This window comes from Lytechinus variegatus, chromosome 1 (genome assembly GCF_018143015.1).
Source record: "Lytechinus variegatus isolate NC3 chromosome 1, Lvar_3.0, whole genome shotgun sequence".
In the NCBI taxonomy this organism is placed as follows: domain Eukaryota; kingdom Metazoa; phylum Echinodermata; class Echinoidea; order Temnopleuroida; family Toxopneustidae; genus Lytechinus; species Lytechinus variegatus.
In genome coordinates, this window is record NC_054740.1 from 8,603,667 (window position 1) to 8,617,022 (window position 13,356).

Genomic DNA, 13,356 nt, shown 5'->3' on the forward strand with positions numbered 1-13,356 from the left:
TTAGAGTAGTATTCAAAGTCAGCACTGCTGCTATATTGAACCGCGTGATGCAGGTGAGACGGCCAGAGGCATTCCACTTGTTTATTAATAGTTGCTAACGGGTTTTGGGGATTTTTTTGGCCCTAATAGTTTGTCATTTTACTTGACCTTATTGAATATATGGGTAAAATCCAAATTTTGTACTTAAATGTAAGCTTGTAGTCTTATCAATTAGACCATATTGATGATAAATCAACAAGTGTGCTTTGAGAGTAGTCCAGCATAAGAATATATTTTTGTCTTATCAGTACAGGTTTGGAGAGATACCAGCCCTAGACTATAGCCCTCTCAAATATATTGTCTAAATTAATAAACTATTTGAGCAACTACAACAATATTTTTTTTCATTTATAATGAGAATTACTCTGCCTTAATGCACATGGTTAAATCCCATTTCACATTTTTCTATTCTAATCTTTTATTTACCTATGATTATTGTATAGTAGTTTTCAAAGTAAGCACTGCAAGAGGCGTTCCACATGTTTATCATTAAAATGAAAAATTTAACCAAAAATCATATACTTTTGTTTTGTTGACACTATTAGATTTCATGTATAAACAAAATGTGTATGAATATTCATTTAATACACTTTAATTCATGTAGTATAATTTAATCTAAAATTTTGTTCATAAAGAGACCAACTGTAATTCTATGATTAGGATTTTAGTTTACCTTTTTATGCAAAATGATAATTATGCTGTCTTTTTCTGTAATAGTATCACATACCACATTTCTCTATTTCAGTCTTTCATTTGTCTTGGGGAAGAAATGTTTCTACCACTGCAAGAATCTATCTACCATAACAAATATCATTACCTGTGAACATTTACCAATTCTTGCTCTGTCCTATACAAATGATATGCAGGTAAGTTCTGTTAACTTTTGATTAGAGGAAGACGATTGTTTCCATTTCTGAACAATATTCATTCATAAACCCCTTGTACACTGACAAATTATGTTATGTCACACATTTTCCATAAAACCCAGTCTACATTTTTTTACATCATGTATTATCAACAGCTCTTGAACACATACATATGATATACTTCAACTTAAACTTGGTTTATGATGAGTTGAGCTGAAAATCTATCATTATTTTAATATCACTTGTAAGTTTCATTCAGATTAAGGTTTAGGTTGCAGTTTCTTTAACTATTATTTATTTAGATATGAAGTAGCATGCACTTTCTCCTATCATGTACATAAATATGTATCCTACCATGTTTATTCCAGTATTCTATGACATAAAAGATAGATACCAGTTGTGGTAATGATTTAAAAATGACTTTTTAAAGAATCCAATATAATGACCACCCAAGTGTCTGTTTGTATGAATAAAAAATATGTGCCAAAAATTCTGGAAGGATTTGTGTAATTGCTGAGAAATAAGCAAAATAAACGCTGATTCGGGCACTTCCGTCGGGTCTTTATTCCAGCAATGATATTACACTGTCCCACGTGTGCCTATCTGTGTTGGCGATCTTCAGTGTGATTGTTTTTCAGCTTAGATTTTTATATGATTTCACAAAGTTCAGTTTATGTAACTGTACCAAATCTAGATCCACATTGATATAGTAATACTTCACCTTGGTTTTTACAGACTTTCTCACGAAATAGGTTTTTTACTGCAACTACTTTCATTTAATAGCTTTAAGGTAAGAGATGTATGTTACCAATGCACCTGTCTACCACACCAGATGTCACTGCACCATATATTGAACAATTCTTGCTCAATACTTCACTGATTTACAAGTAAGTTCCACATTCCCTCTAGATTATCATTCATATTTCAGGAAGGTCACTTTATACTGGGCAAATAATTTCTTAATTTTAAAAAGCATTTGTTTTATTAGAATGAAATGTATCTAATACACTATCTAGATGTATATGTGCCAAAATCGGATAATGCCAAGTAATATCCAAAAGATTAACAATTTTGTTGTAATATTGTACATTGCCTTAGTAATAAAATTTTGCTTGTTTTTACCCTATGACATCTTTGTTTTTCCATGTAAGTTACATGTAGCTCTCACTATTCTGTAAAACAAAATTTGCTAGATACATGTACATGTACTGTATATACATACATGCTTTTCATACAAAAACAGTGCATTAAAATGCAATGCGTATTGATGGATAACAACACATAGCATTTTGACATCATTTCAAATTGGGACAACTAGCTATGACTTAGCCACAAATGATTTGCCATAATGCATTTTATTTTGAGTGAGAACAATCATAAATTATCAAGTTTATTGTTCTTTGAATTCCATTCCTTTTTCACTCATTATTCCTGAGCACAGCACGTTCGGGTTCTCATCAAACAATATATTGTATGAGTCATGTTTTAATGCATATCTTGATCAATAAGAAAAATACTAAAATATGTGCATAATTCCATCATTCTGTCAGCAACAATGCCCATACATAATGGATTATACTGTATTGATGCAAAATGAGTCACAAAATTTTTTTTTTCAGTTTCTGGTTTTGTGAGTTATCAGGAAAAGAGAATGTGAATAAAGTGTTCCGTATATAAAGTGTGTATGAATTCATTGTATACAAGTACTGAATATCGGTAATTATCTAAATCCATGCTTTATAATCTCAAGTGTGGTTTAACTAAATACAGTATCGCCCAAAATAAAGTTGACAGTTATCGCACGTCAAACGCGCAAATCGATGAGAGTCTGACTAACGCAATATTAACGTGCGTGAACGTTAGGCCAGAACTATGTGTGGCATATCTATGTGATCCGGTCGTGTGGTTCGGCGCGCGCCGTTTACAGCCACGGACTACTTTTTCTTGAGCTCGCTGCGATAGTTATCGCGCTAGGACTCTCACCAGCAAACCTTAGATATGTTCGTAGACAGATACAGATTTATTTTTGATGCACTTCGATAATTAATTGGTTTGGCAAACAACTCACTTGTAGCGATCTCTGGAATCGCTCTGCTTTGTTAACTTTAGGAAAGGATCAAGATTATCACATGCACACGGCAGCCCTTATCGTGCATGCTTTGTCAGACAAGGACTTGCCAAGGCAGCCCGGCGCGACGCGCCAGGTACGATGGTCTAGACAACTTTTTTGTACTGATATGTTTTATTGAGTCAACACACACAAAGTATAAACAAAAATGAAGTAATACATATTAGTACAAAGTGGTACAAATTTGTCACTGCTGCATGCATGCTTCGTGTAGCGTAGATCATAAGCTTCGGTCTCTGTTATGTTGGCTGTGGTTCCGCTGAACTCCGACTCCATGCACTCACCAAATACAGAGATCAAAGTTCTAGCTCGATCTGTACAGGGACTCAATGTCTACGTATTGATTTCGGATAAAACAGGGAAGTGGAGTTTATTTTCCCCGTTTGGTGCATTTCATAACGAAACGGAATAATAATATCTATTTTTACTTTTGGTACATTCTTATTTTAATATATTTTTTATGAAATAAACACAAAAAACGATGAGCCCAGTCGAGGAGATTTTGCAAGGGTTAACCCTAATGGTGGCTTCACGATAGCGAGCCGTCTGTGTACGAGGAGAAATGAAAAAAAAGTAAACAATTTCTCGAAACAGACAGCAGTCTACGTGTGTCGCGACTCCAAATTTTAATGGGCGATTGGGATGACCGCCCCCTTCCCCTATGAAGGGCCTTGTTTGCTCATTTTAATTTATCACCCGAAAGTCGAAAATATTGTGCAAAATGTACACCCAGTACCCAATTCTTAGGGGGCGGGGGAGAAAGTCAATAGAATTCCAATTTGATTTCATAATTATGCAAACGAGTTATACATGCATTGCTGTTTTCTCAATATTTTACTTCTTCTTGTATTTCGTATCATTCTACTTTATATTTCTTCTTAATATTCTCCATCATTTTTTTTTATTATTCCTTCTCTTCCTCCTTGATTGTCATCATTCTCCTTCTAATAGTATAATAATAATAATCCCTATTCTTCTTATAAGTACATGTATGTCTTTTCTATTTCCCCTTCTTTCTTTTCCTCTTTCTTCCCCGCCCTCCTTTCATCTTCGTGTTCTTGTCGTCGTCTTCAAATCAAATTAACTATTTCGACCATATTCATTTATTTTTTAAGCTATCACGATTCACGAGTTTAATGTGACCAGTGTAGTTGTAACAATGATTTATGTTTTACCTGCCAATGGTTTTTGTAAAAAAAATGAAATGACAAACGCCTTCATAAGCGTCTGCTAAATGTTAATATTAATGAAAATGGAAGATCGACATGTTTGTGGTAAAAACTGGTACATATCCGATATTGGTGCTTATTGTAGAATATTAAATGTATAAGTAATGATATCGTTCAATAATAATAATGGTTAATACAGTAATGATGATTGCCACGCTGGTATGGTAGGCCTACTCCTAACTTCCATTCTTTAATACATCATTCATTTAAAACAGAAATAAAGTTTACTAAGTATGCTTATCATGAATTTGAATTCCAGGCAGGCATTCAGTTATAGTGAATACCTGCTATAAGCAGGTTCTTTTCAAAATCATTTAATATAGGCCCATGTTTGCAAAGATTTGTATGGGGCACATGCAAGAGTGTAACGTTGAGAAGTGTTTTTTTGTCCATGCACTGCTGGTGCGGAAAATTAAATATCAGGATTACATGTACATGTATTATGACCTAAACAAGTTCTTGTAGATCTGAACAAAATCTTGTAATAAATCAACATTTTTGTGATTTGGCAGGTGTGAACAGTCAACGTTTCTGGATTCACATGGTCTCTCATTTTATTACACATACCCTTTATTAGCTGTTATGCAAAGGATGGTAGGACGGTCCATGACGCCTTAAGCCTTCAAATGACAAGGCAAGTCAGAATGTGTTTAATGATATGATTACCTTTCAAATTATAGTATATTTCGTTATATTTATGAAATGAATTTGTGCTTTTTTAGTTTTTAGTCCATCTTTCTTAGTACAGATTTTTTTATTAATAGTTGGTAACGGGTTTTGGGGATTTTTTTGGCCCTAATTGTCATTTTACTTGACCTTATTGAATATATGGGTAAAATCCAAATTTTGTACTTAAATGTAAGCTTGTAGTCTTATCAATTAGACCATATTGATGATAAATCAACAAGTGTGCTTTGAGAGTAGTCCAGCATAAGAATATATTTTTGTATTATCAGTTCAGGTTTGGAGAGATACCAGCCCTAGACTATAGCCCTCTCAAATATATTGTCTAAATTAATAAACTATTTGAGCAACTACAACAATATTTTTTTTCATTTATAATGAGAATTACTCTGCCTTAATGCACATGGTTAAATCCCATTTCACATTTTTCTATTCTAGTCTTTTATTTACCTATGATTATTGTATAGTAGTTTTCAAAGTAAGCACTGCCAGAGGCGTTCCACATGTTTATCATTAAAATGAAAAATTTAACCAGAAATCATATACTTTTGTTTTGTTGACACTATTAGATTTCATGTATAAACAAAATGTGTATGAATATTCATTTAATACACTTTAATTCATGTAGTATAATTTAATCTAAAATTTTGTTCATAAAGAGACCAACTGTAATTCTATGATTAGGATTTTAGTTTACCTTTTTATGCAAAATGATAATTATGCTGTCTTTTTCTGTAATAGTATCACATACCACATTTCTCTATTTCAGTCTTTCATTTGTCTTGGGGAAGAAATGTTTCTACCACTGCAAGAATCTATCTACCATAACAAATATCATTACCTGTGAACATTTACCAATTCTTGCTCTGTCCTATACAAATGATATGCAGGTAAGTTCTGTTAACTTTTGATTAGAGGAAGACGATTGTTTCCATTTCTGAACAATATTCATTCATAAACCCCTTGTACACTGACAAATTATGTTATGTCACACATTTTCCATAAAACCCAGTCTACATTTTTTTACATCATGTATTATCAACAGCTCTTGAACACATACCATATGATATACTTCAACTTAAACTTGGTTTATGATGAGTTGAGCTGAAAATCTATCATTATTTTAATATCACTTGTAAGTTTCATTCAGATTAAGGTTTAGGTTGCAGTTTCTTTAACTATTATTTATTTAGATATGAAGTAGCATGCACTTTCTCCTATCATGTACATAAGTATGTATCCTACCATGTTTATTCCAGTATTCTATGACATAAAAGATAGATACCAGTTGTGGTAATGATTTAAAAATGACTTTTTAAAGAATCCAATATAATGACCACCCAAGTGTCTGTTTGTATGAATGAAAAATATGTGCCAAAAATTCTGGAAGGATTTGTGTAATTGCTGAGAAATAAGCAAAATAAGCGCTGATTCGGGCACTTCCGTCGGGTCTTTATTCCAGCAATAATATTACACTGTCCCACGTGTGCCTATCTGTGTTGGCGATCTTCAGTGTGATTGTTTTTCAGCTTAGATTTTTATATGATTTCACAAAGTTCAGTTTATGTAACTGTACCAAATCTAGATCCACATTGATATAGTAATACTTCACCTTGGTTTTTACAGACTTTCTCACGAAATAGGTTTTTTACTGCAACTACTTTCATTTAATAGCTTTAAGAGAAGAGATGTTACCAATGCATCTATCTACCACACCAGATGTCAGTGCACCAAATTTTAACAATTTTGTTGTAATACTGTACATTGCCTTAGTAATAAAATTTTGCTTGTTTTTACCCTACATGTATGACTCTTTGTTTTTCCATGTAAGTTACATGTAGCTCTCACTATTCTGTAAAACAAAATTTGATAGATACATGTACAGGTACTGTATAATACATACATGCTTTTCATACAAAAACAGTGCATTAAAATGCAATGCGTATTGATGGATAACAACACATCATTTTAACATTTCAAACTGGGACAACTATGACTTAGCCACAAATGATAATAATAATAATAATAATAATAATTGTAAATTTATATTGCGCAATTTCTATTTGGATATACTCAACTGCGCATTACAATACATAACAGATAAGCAGAAAAACAATTATTAACAGGATACGCAAAAATTTAGTTCACTAAATTAATCGTAGAAAAATAAGTAAAGATTAATTATTTCTACAAAATACATAATCGAAAACATGAAAAAGTGACTTCTTATTAAAAACTATCTTGAAAGAGGTGGGATTTCAGTTTGGTTTTAAATAAGTTGACAGAGGATGCATTTCTTATTGAGGAAGGGAGACTATTCCAGAGTTTGGGTGCAGCACTGATAAAGGCACGGTCACCTAGTGTGATCTTTGTTTTACATGTTGGGAGACTGAGGAGCATTGTGTCATGGGAACTACGAAGCCTGTAAGACTGGGTGGGTGATTTTAATTTAAGGAGTTCACTGAGATAGGTGGGGGCCATGTCATGTAGTATCTTATATGTTAGGAGCATTATTTTGAATTTGATTCGCTGACGTACTGGAAGCCAATGTAGATGGATGAGTAGGGGCCTTACATGGGAAAATTTGGGCGAATTACAAATGAGTCTGGCACATGCATTTTGAACACGCTGTAATTTGTTTATCTGAGAATCTGGTAAGCCAAAAAGTAGTCCATTACAATAATCCAACTTGCTTGTTACAAATGCATGGACCAGTGTATCAATACATGTGCTGCTTAAATATTTTCGGATATGACGTAAGTTGTAGAGATGATAAAAGGCAGTTTTGCATGTTTTGGATATGTGGGTTTCCATGTTTAGCTGCGAGTCAAACCAGACACCAAGGTTTTTTGCAACCATGGTCTGCTTTACTACAGTATTTCCAACTGTTATGCAATCTATATTTAGTTTAGACACTTGTCTAGGTGTTCCAATAATAAGAAACTCAGTTTTGCTATCATTGAGTTTCAACTTACTGCTCAACATCCATCTACGAAGTTCCTGTAGACAGTGTTCAAGAGACAAAACACAGGACTGTTCTTGTTCCCTGACTGGGCTGAAGGAAATGTATAATTGAGTGTCATCTGCATAACAGTGACAAGATATTTTTTCAGAGTATGCTTTGATAACCGAAAAAAGCCTACTAGAATAAAGGGAAAAAAGGAGAGGTCCGAGCCTGGACCCTTGGGGAATGCCCCATCTAACATCAAATTTCTTTGAGGTAATGTCACCAATTGATATTTGTTGCTGCCTATCGGAAAGGTAAGACTGCAACCAAGACAAAGCAGAGTCTGTTATCCCAAAATCAGTTTCCAATATTTCAGCAAGTATACTATGGTCAATAGTGTCGAACGCAGCACTAAGGTCTAATAGTACTAAAAAGGTAATGATTTGCCATAATGAATTTTATTTTGAGTGAGAACAATCATAAATTATGAAGGTCATTGTTCGTTGAATTCCATTCCTTTTTCACTCATTAATCCTGAGCACAGCACGTTCGGGTTCTCATCACACAATATATTGTATGAGTCATGTTTTAATGCACATCTTGATCAATAAGAAAAATACTAAAATATGTGCATAATTCCATCATTCTGTCAGCAACAATGCCCGTACATAATGGATTATACTGTATTGATGCAAAATGAGTCACAACATTTTTTTTTTCAGTTTCTGGTTTTGTGAGTTATCAGGAAAAGAGAATGTGAATAAAGTGTTCTGTATATAAAGTGTGTATGAATTCATTGTATACAAGTACTGAATATCGGTAATTATCTAAATCCATGCTTTATAATCTCAAGTGTGGTTTAACTTATAGGTTATGGTCTGACTCTGTGTTAAGGTTACTTTGCTCTTTCCTCATGTCTTAATGATACAGAGAACTGTTTCAGTAATTAGCCCAGTATCAGATGAGCTGACAAATTGAACTTGTTTTGTTTAAAGGTCAAGTCCACCCCAGAAATATGTTGATATGAATAAATAGAGAAAAATCAAACTAATATAACACTGAAAATTTCATCAAAATCAGATGTAAAATAAGAAAGTTATGACATTTTGTAAGTTTTGCTTACATTGCACAAAACAGTTTTATTCACATCCTTGTGGGTATGCAAATGAGACAGACAATGATGTCCCTCACTCACTATTTCATTAGTTTTTTTATTGTTTGAATTATACAATATTTCATTTTTTACAGATATAACAATAAGAACCAACTTGACTGAACCATTAAACCATGGTAATTTCACATGTTCAGAGAGGAATTATTTGTTGTTTCACAATGGTGATGGTGAGAATATTAGAATATTTCATATCTAATAAAATACAGTCTCCTCATTTGCCTACCGACCAGGAGGTGCATATAACTGTTTTGTAAAATTGCCGTAAGCGAAAATTAAAAATGTAATAACTTTCTTATTTTTCATCCGATTTTGATGAAATTTTCAGTAATATGCTTGTTGGCTTTTTCTCTTTTTATTAAAATCAACTTTTTGTTGGGGTGGACTTGTCCTTTAAACAATGCATGTCACAATTTGCTATCCATAGTGAAACCAAAACTTTAGACCAGTCTTTAAAGTAAACCCAAGTTCAGAATACAGGCCACAGGGTTCACTATTCTGTCAGGAGAAGAAAAGAAAAGACCAGTTATGCAAGCGACTTCTGAGGTTTACGGTTTGAAAGATTCTCAATTTTGATGATTTATCTGCATACCTGTTAACACAACCCCCAATACATTTGATGAGATGGAATTTGAGAACTTAGTAGAGGTGATTCACTCATTCATCTTCATTCATTGTAATTCTGTTTCACCACCTAGCCTTGACAAACCAGAAACGACCGCTCACCGGTTCCTCACAAGTGTTTACGCTCATCAAGGGTCCCTGGTAATTGTCACGCGCGATCTGACAAATTTGAAGTGAATGTTTGCTTCTGTATAGCGACATGGAAGATCCTTCAACCAAAAAAAGAAGGAGAAAAGGGAGGAGACGGAGGAAGAGCGATGAGCAGGTAACTGATGTTTAACTTGCCGAAAACAGCAATAAATTTGTTTGGGGGATGGGGTATTGGATACTTGAGCAAATATATGCACTTGGTCATACAGTTTGTCTGCTTCGTATCCACAAGGTTCTTGTCATTGTTCTGTGTAACTGTACTCTAAGAGAGTAAGGTTGGACGTGAGGTGGAATTGATTAGCAAGAGGGCACCATCAAAGTCATATGCGAGTTGTGGATAAGATGGAAAAATGTAAGCTTTCAAATTAATTTATTGATAGAAAGGGATAATATCAAGATGTTCCACATCTTGACTGAAACGGTTGGGCAGACAGTTTGTGTTTAGACACATTTACCCGTGTGTAGTTTAGTAATTCTTGGTTGAAAGGTATTTTGGTAATTTTTATAATTTGCAGCAAAAATCAGTTCTCCATGTTGATGGTACATTATATATAACTTTTCCCAAAACAACTTTCAGGCATTTTTTCTCACATTTTTTTAGCCCATGCATGACTAGAACTAAGTATCAAAACTAGATTATGAAATTTTCACGAGAAAATTATGTAAAAAAGACAAAAATAAGTAGTAAAAGAAAATGTAAAAAGGGTTATAAGACAGAGATGGGAGCTGAGAGCCCTAAAACAAGAAGAGCAGGGGGGGGGGGGGGGTAATGGAAAGAGAATTGTAGAAAGGGGAAAAATCAATAAGTATTCAATTATGAAAGTAAAGCAAACTATTGCTGAGGTATATTTAAACCATACAGTATGAAGGCAGTAATGAATCCAGTGCGAGAAATATGAATGTCTTTCTCCTTTTTCAATGTGATGGTTGCATTTCAAATACTAGTAGATGGGGAAAGACAAAAGGAGAGAGAGAAAAAAACACATTACTTCAAATTTTATGTACTGCCTGTTTCTAATTTAACCATATGGTGTGAAGGCATTAATGCCTCTAGTGCAAGAAATATTAATTTCTTTCTCCTTTTTCAATGTGATGGTTGCATCTGAAATAGACGGGGAAAGACAAAAGGAGAGAGAGAGAACACATAATAAAGCATGTTTTACTTTACATTTACATGATATTCTTCTCTTCGCTTGAAAAGGGTGCATGATTGAATTAAACAAATTTTAAATTTTTTAATGCAAATGACGTCGGCATCCTCTCTGCAAACTTACTGACTAGTTATTCATAGGTCATGTAAAACACATCATCCAATATCGGATTCTCTCGGCTGGGGAGATGAAATACGATTCCGTCTGATTGCACTTTTAATCTACTGCTGAAATCTGTCAACTAATTTAGATGTCAGAGGTTACGGGGAAGATATTAACAGCACCTTGGCGCGGGCCGGCGTGTCAGAAAGTGAAGTGAGACGGAGTCCCATGGGATAGGATAGAGAGATGGAGAGAGGGAGAGTTCATGGTAGGCCTTGGGCAGGCAGCGGAGATGTTGACAGTGATAGCCCTAGCTTGCGCTGCTGCTGCTTCAAAGTTGTAGTCACTGAACTGTGAGAGCCTCGGGTTGGCAATGCACGATTAATCATTTGATGTGGTAGCCCTGCAAGTGTGCAGATGCATTCACTCGCTCTCAATCAGCATGTACGCCAGGAACTGTCATGCATGTGTATTAGGGGGTTAGGGATCTGGTTGGATTTTAAAGTTTTGTTCCTCTATAGCAGTCAGATAACAAGCTGCATATTGTCCCTGATGTCATGTTCTTAATTTCGCTTAAAATTGTGGACTATACACTGAACTCTTTGTAGAGACTAAGCATTGTCTGATGAGATGTAGGACTTCAGGCAGTTTGCAGGAAATCCATGGTGAATGAATGACTTTTCTGCCAAGTGGAAATATTTTGGAGATATCATTTTGTGAAACAGGAAGAACAACATCGATAAGGTAAGATTCTCAATTTACTTTAAAACTGAATATTTCATTTCAAGTATGCGAGAAAGAGAAAGAAAATTAGATAAAGATAATGAAGGAAGCCATAATAGGATAAAAATTGCATGTAGGCATAAACTTTGAAAAAAAATACTTATGAAGCACCTCAAGTGTTTTCATATCCAATCCTGATTGGTCTGTCTCCTTTGTTCCCAAATATCACCTTGGCCAAAAAGAAAGTATAAAAGCAAGATTATTCATCACAATCAACCACATTGATTAGAAAACAGACAAAACACAAGATGACATCGTTAAAACTTCTGTGTTATAATTGAGGATTGGTGTGATTGTCATCTATAGAAGATGTGAATGTGTTACTGAAGTATTGACATGGAAACAAAATAAAGGTGAAATTGAAGGAGAATTAAGGTAAAGACAAATATTTGATTTAATTTAATGTGTTTCAATTTATTGATTTTGATGTGATTTGAAGTGAATTAATTTATTGATTCTGATGCGATGTTATTTGATTTGATGGGGTTTTGAAAAAGAGAGAAAAGAAGATAAAGAAGGGGAAGATAAGCAGAGAGCTGATTTGCGGTTAGCTTCAAAAAAGTTCATACTGAAAATATGTTTACAGGTTAAGACAATCTGCACAAAAATCCATTTATCTCAATATTGTACCGTTGTGTTCTGATGTATGGATTAATTCAAGTAGAAAATATTGCTCCTGACCTGTGCAATAAGTGACCCCTCAAAAGATAACATTCTTGATACACTGCAGGCCAGATAGGGAAATAGGTAATAGTGAGATAGATGGGTTGAAAAAAGTATTTTGTTGAGAATTGACAATGGGAGAGAGAGAGGGAGAGATATGTACAGTGTAATATCACCAAGGTTGAGAGAAAGACAGAGAGAGAGATCAGGATGGAAAAAAGGAGATATAAAGAAAGACATTTTTTTATTATTATTGTATAGAGTGCACCTGAGATTCTTTTTGAGGCTGTTTCACATTGAGATAGAAAAAGTAGGAGAGAGAGAGAATAAAAGATATGGAGGGTGAGATAGAGAAAAAAAGAGATGGGGATGAGATAGAGAAAGGAGAGAGAAAGGGGTAGGGGAGAGAGAGGGGGGATATGAATCTGATTAAAGGGATCAAACTTGCTTGCTATATATTCCAGTTTTGCAACTCTTGAAAGACACCCTTATGAACCACCTCGAGTGTTTTCATATTCATGTAACGCTGATTATAATCAGTCTCTTGCAACTCTTGGAAGACGTCCTTCTAAATCACCTCGAGTGTTTTTATATAACTAAAGCTGATTGGTCAGTCTCTTGTAACACTGGAGAAAAAAAATCCTTATGAAGCACCTCAAGCGTTTTCATGTAGCTAAAGCTGATTGGTCAGTCTCATGCAACATTTGAGAAAAAATACTTATGAAGCACCTCGAGCCTTTTCATGTAGCTTATGCTGATTGGTCAGTCTCTTGCAACATTTGAGAAAAAATCCTTATGAATCACCTCAAGTGTTATCAT

At 34.3% G+C, this 13,356-nt stretch overlaps 1 long non-coding RNA gene across 1 annotated transcript; it reads left to right on the plus strand.

Annotated features, from left to right (window-relative positions):
- The first annotated feature begins 788 nt into the window (after positions 1–788).
- Positions 789–12,674, plus strand: LOC121419290. Its single transcript, XR_005970577.1, has 4 exons — positions 789–905; positions 1,689–1,792; positions 9,763–9,953; positions 11,700–12,674. It is a non-coding gene; the product is annotated as an uncharacterized LOC121419290 (long non-coding RNA).
- The last annotated feature ends 682 nt before the right edge of the window (positions 12,675–13,356 follow it).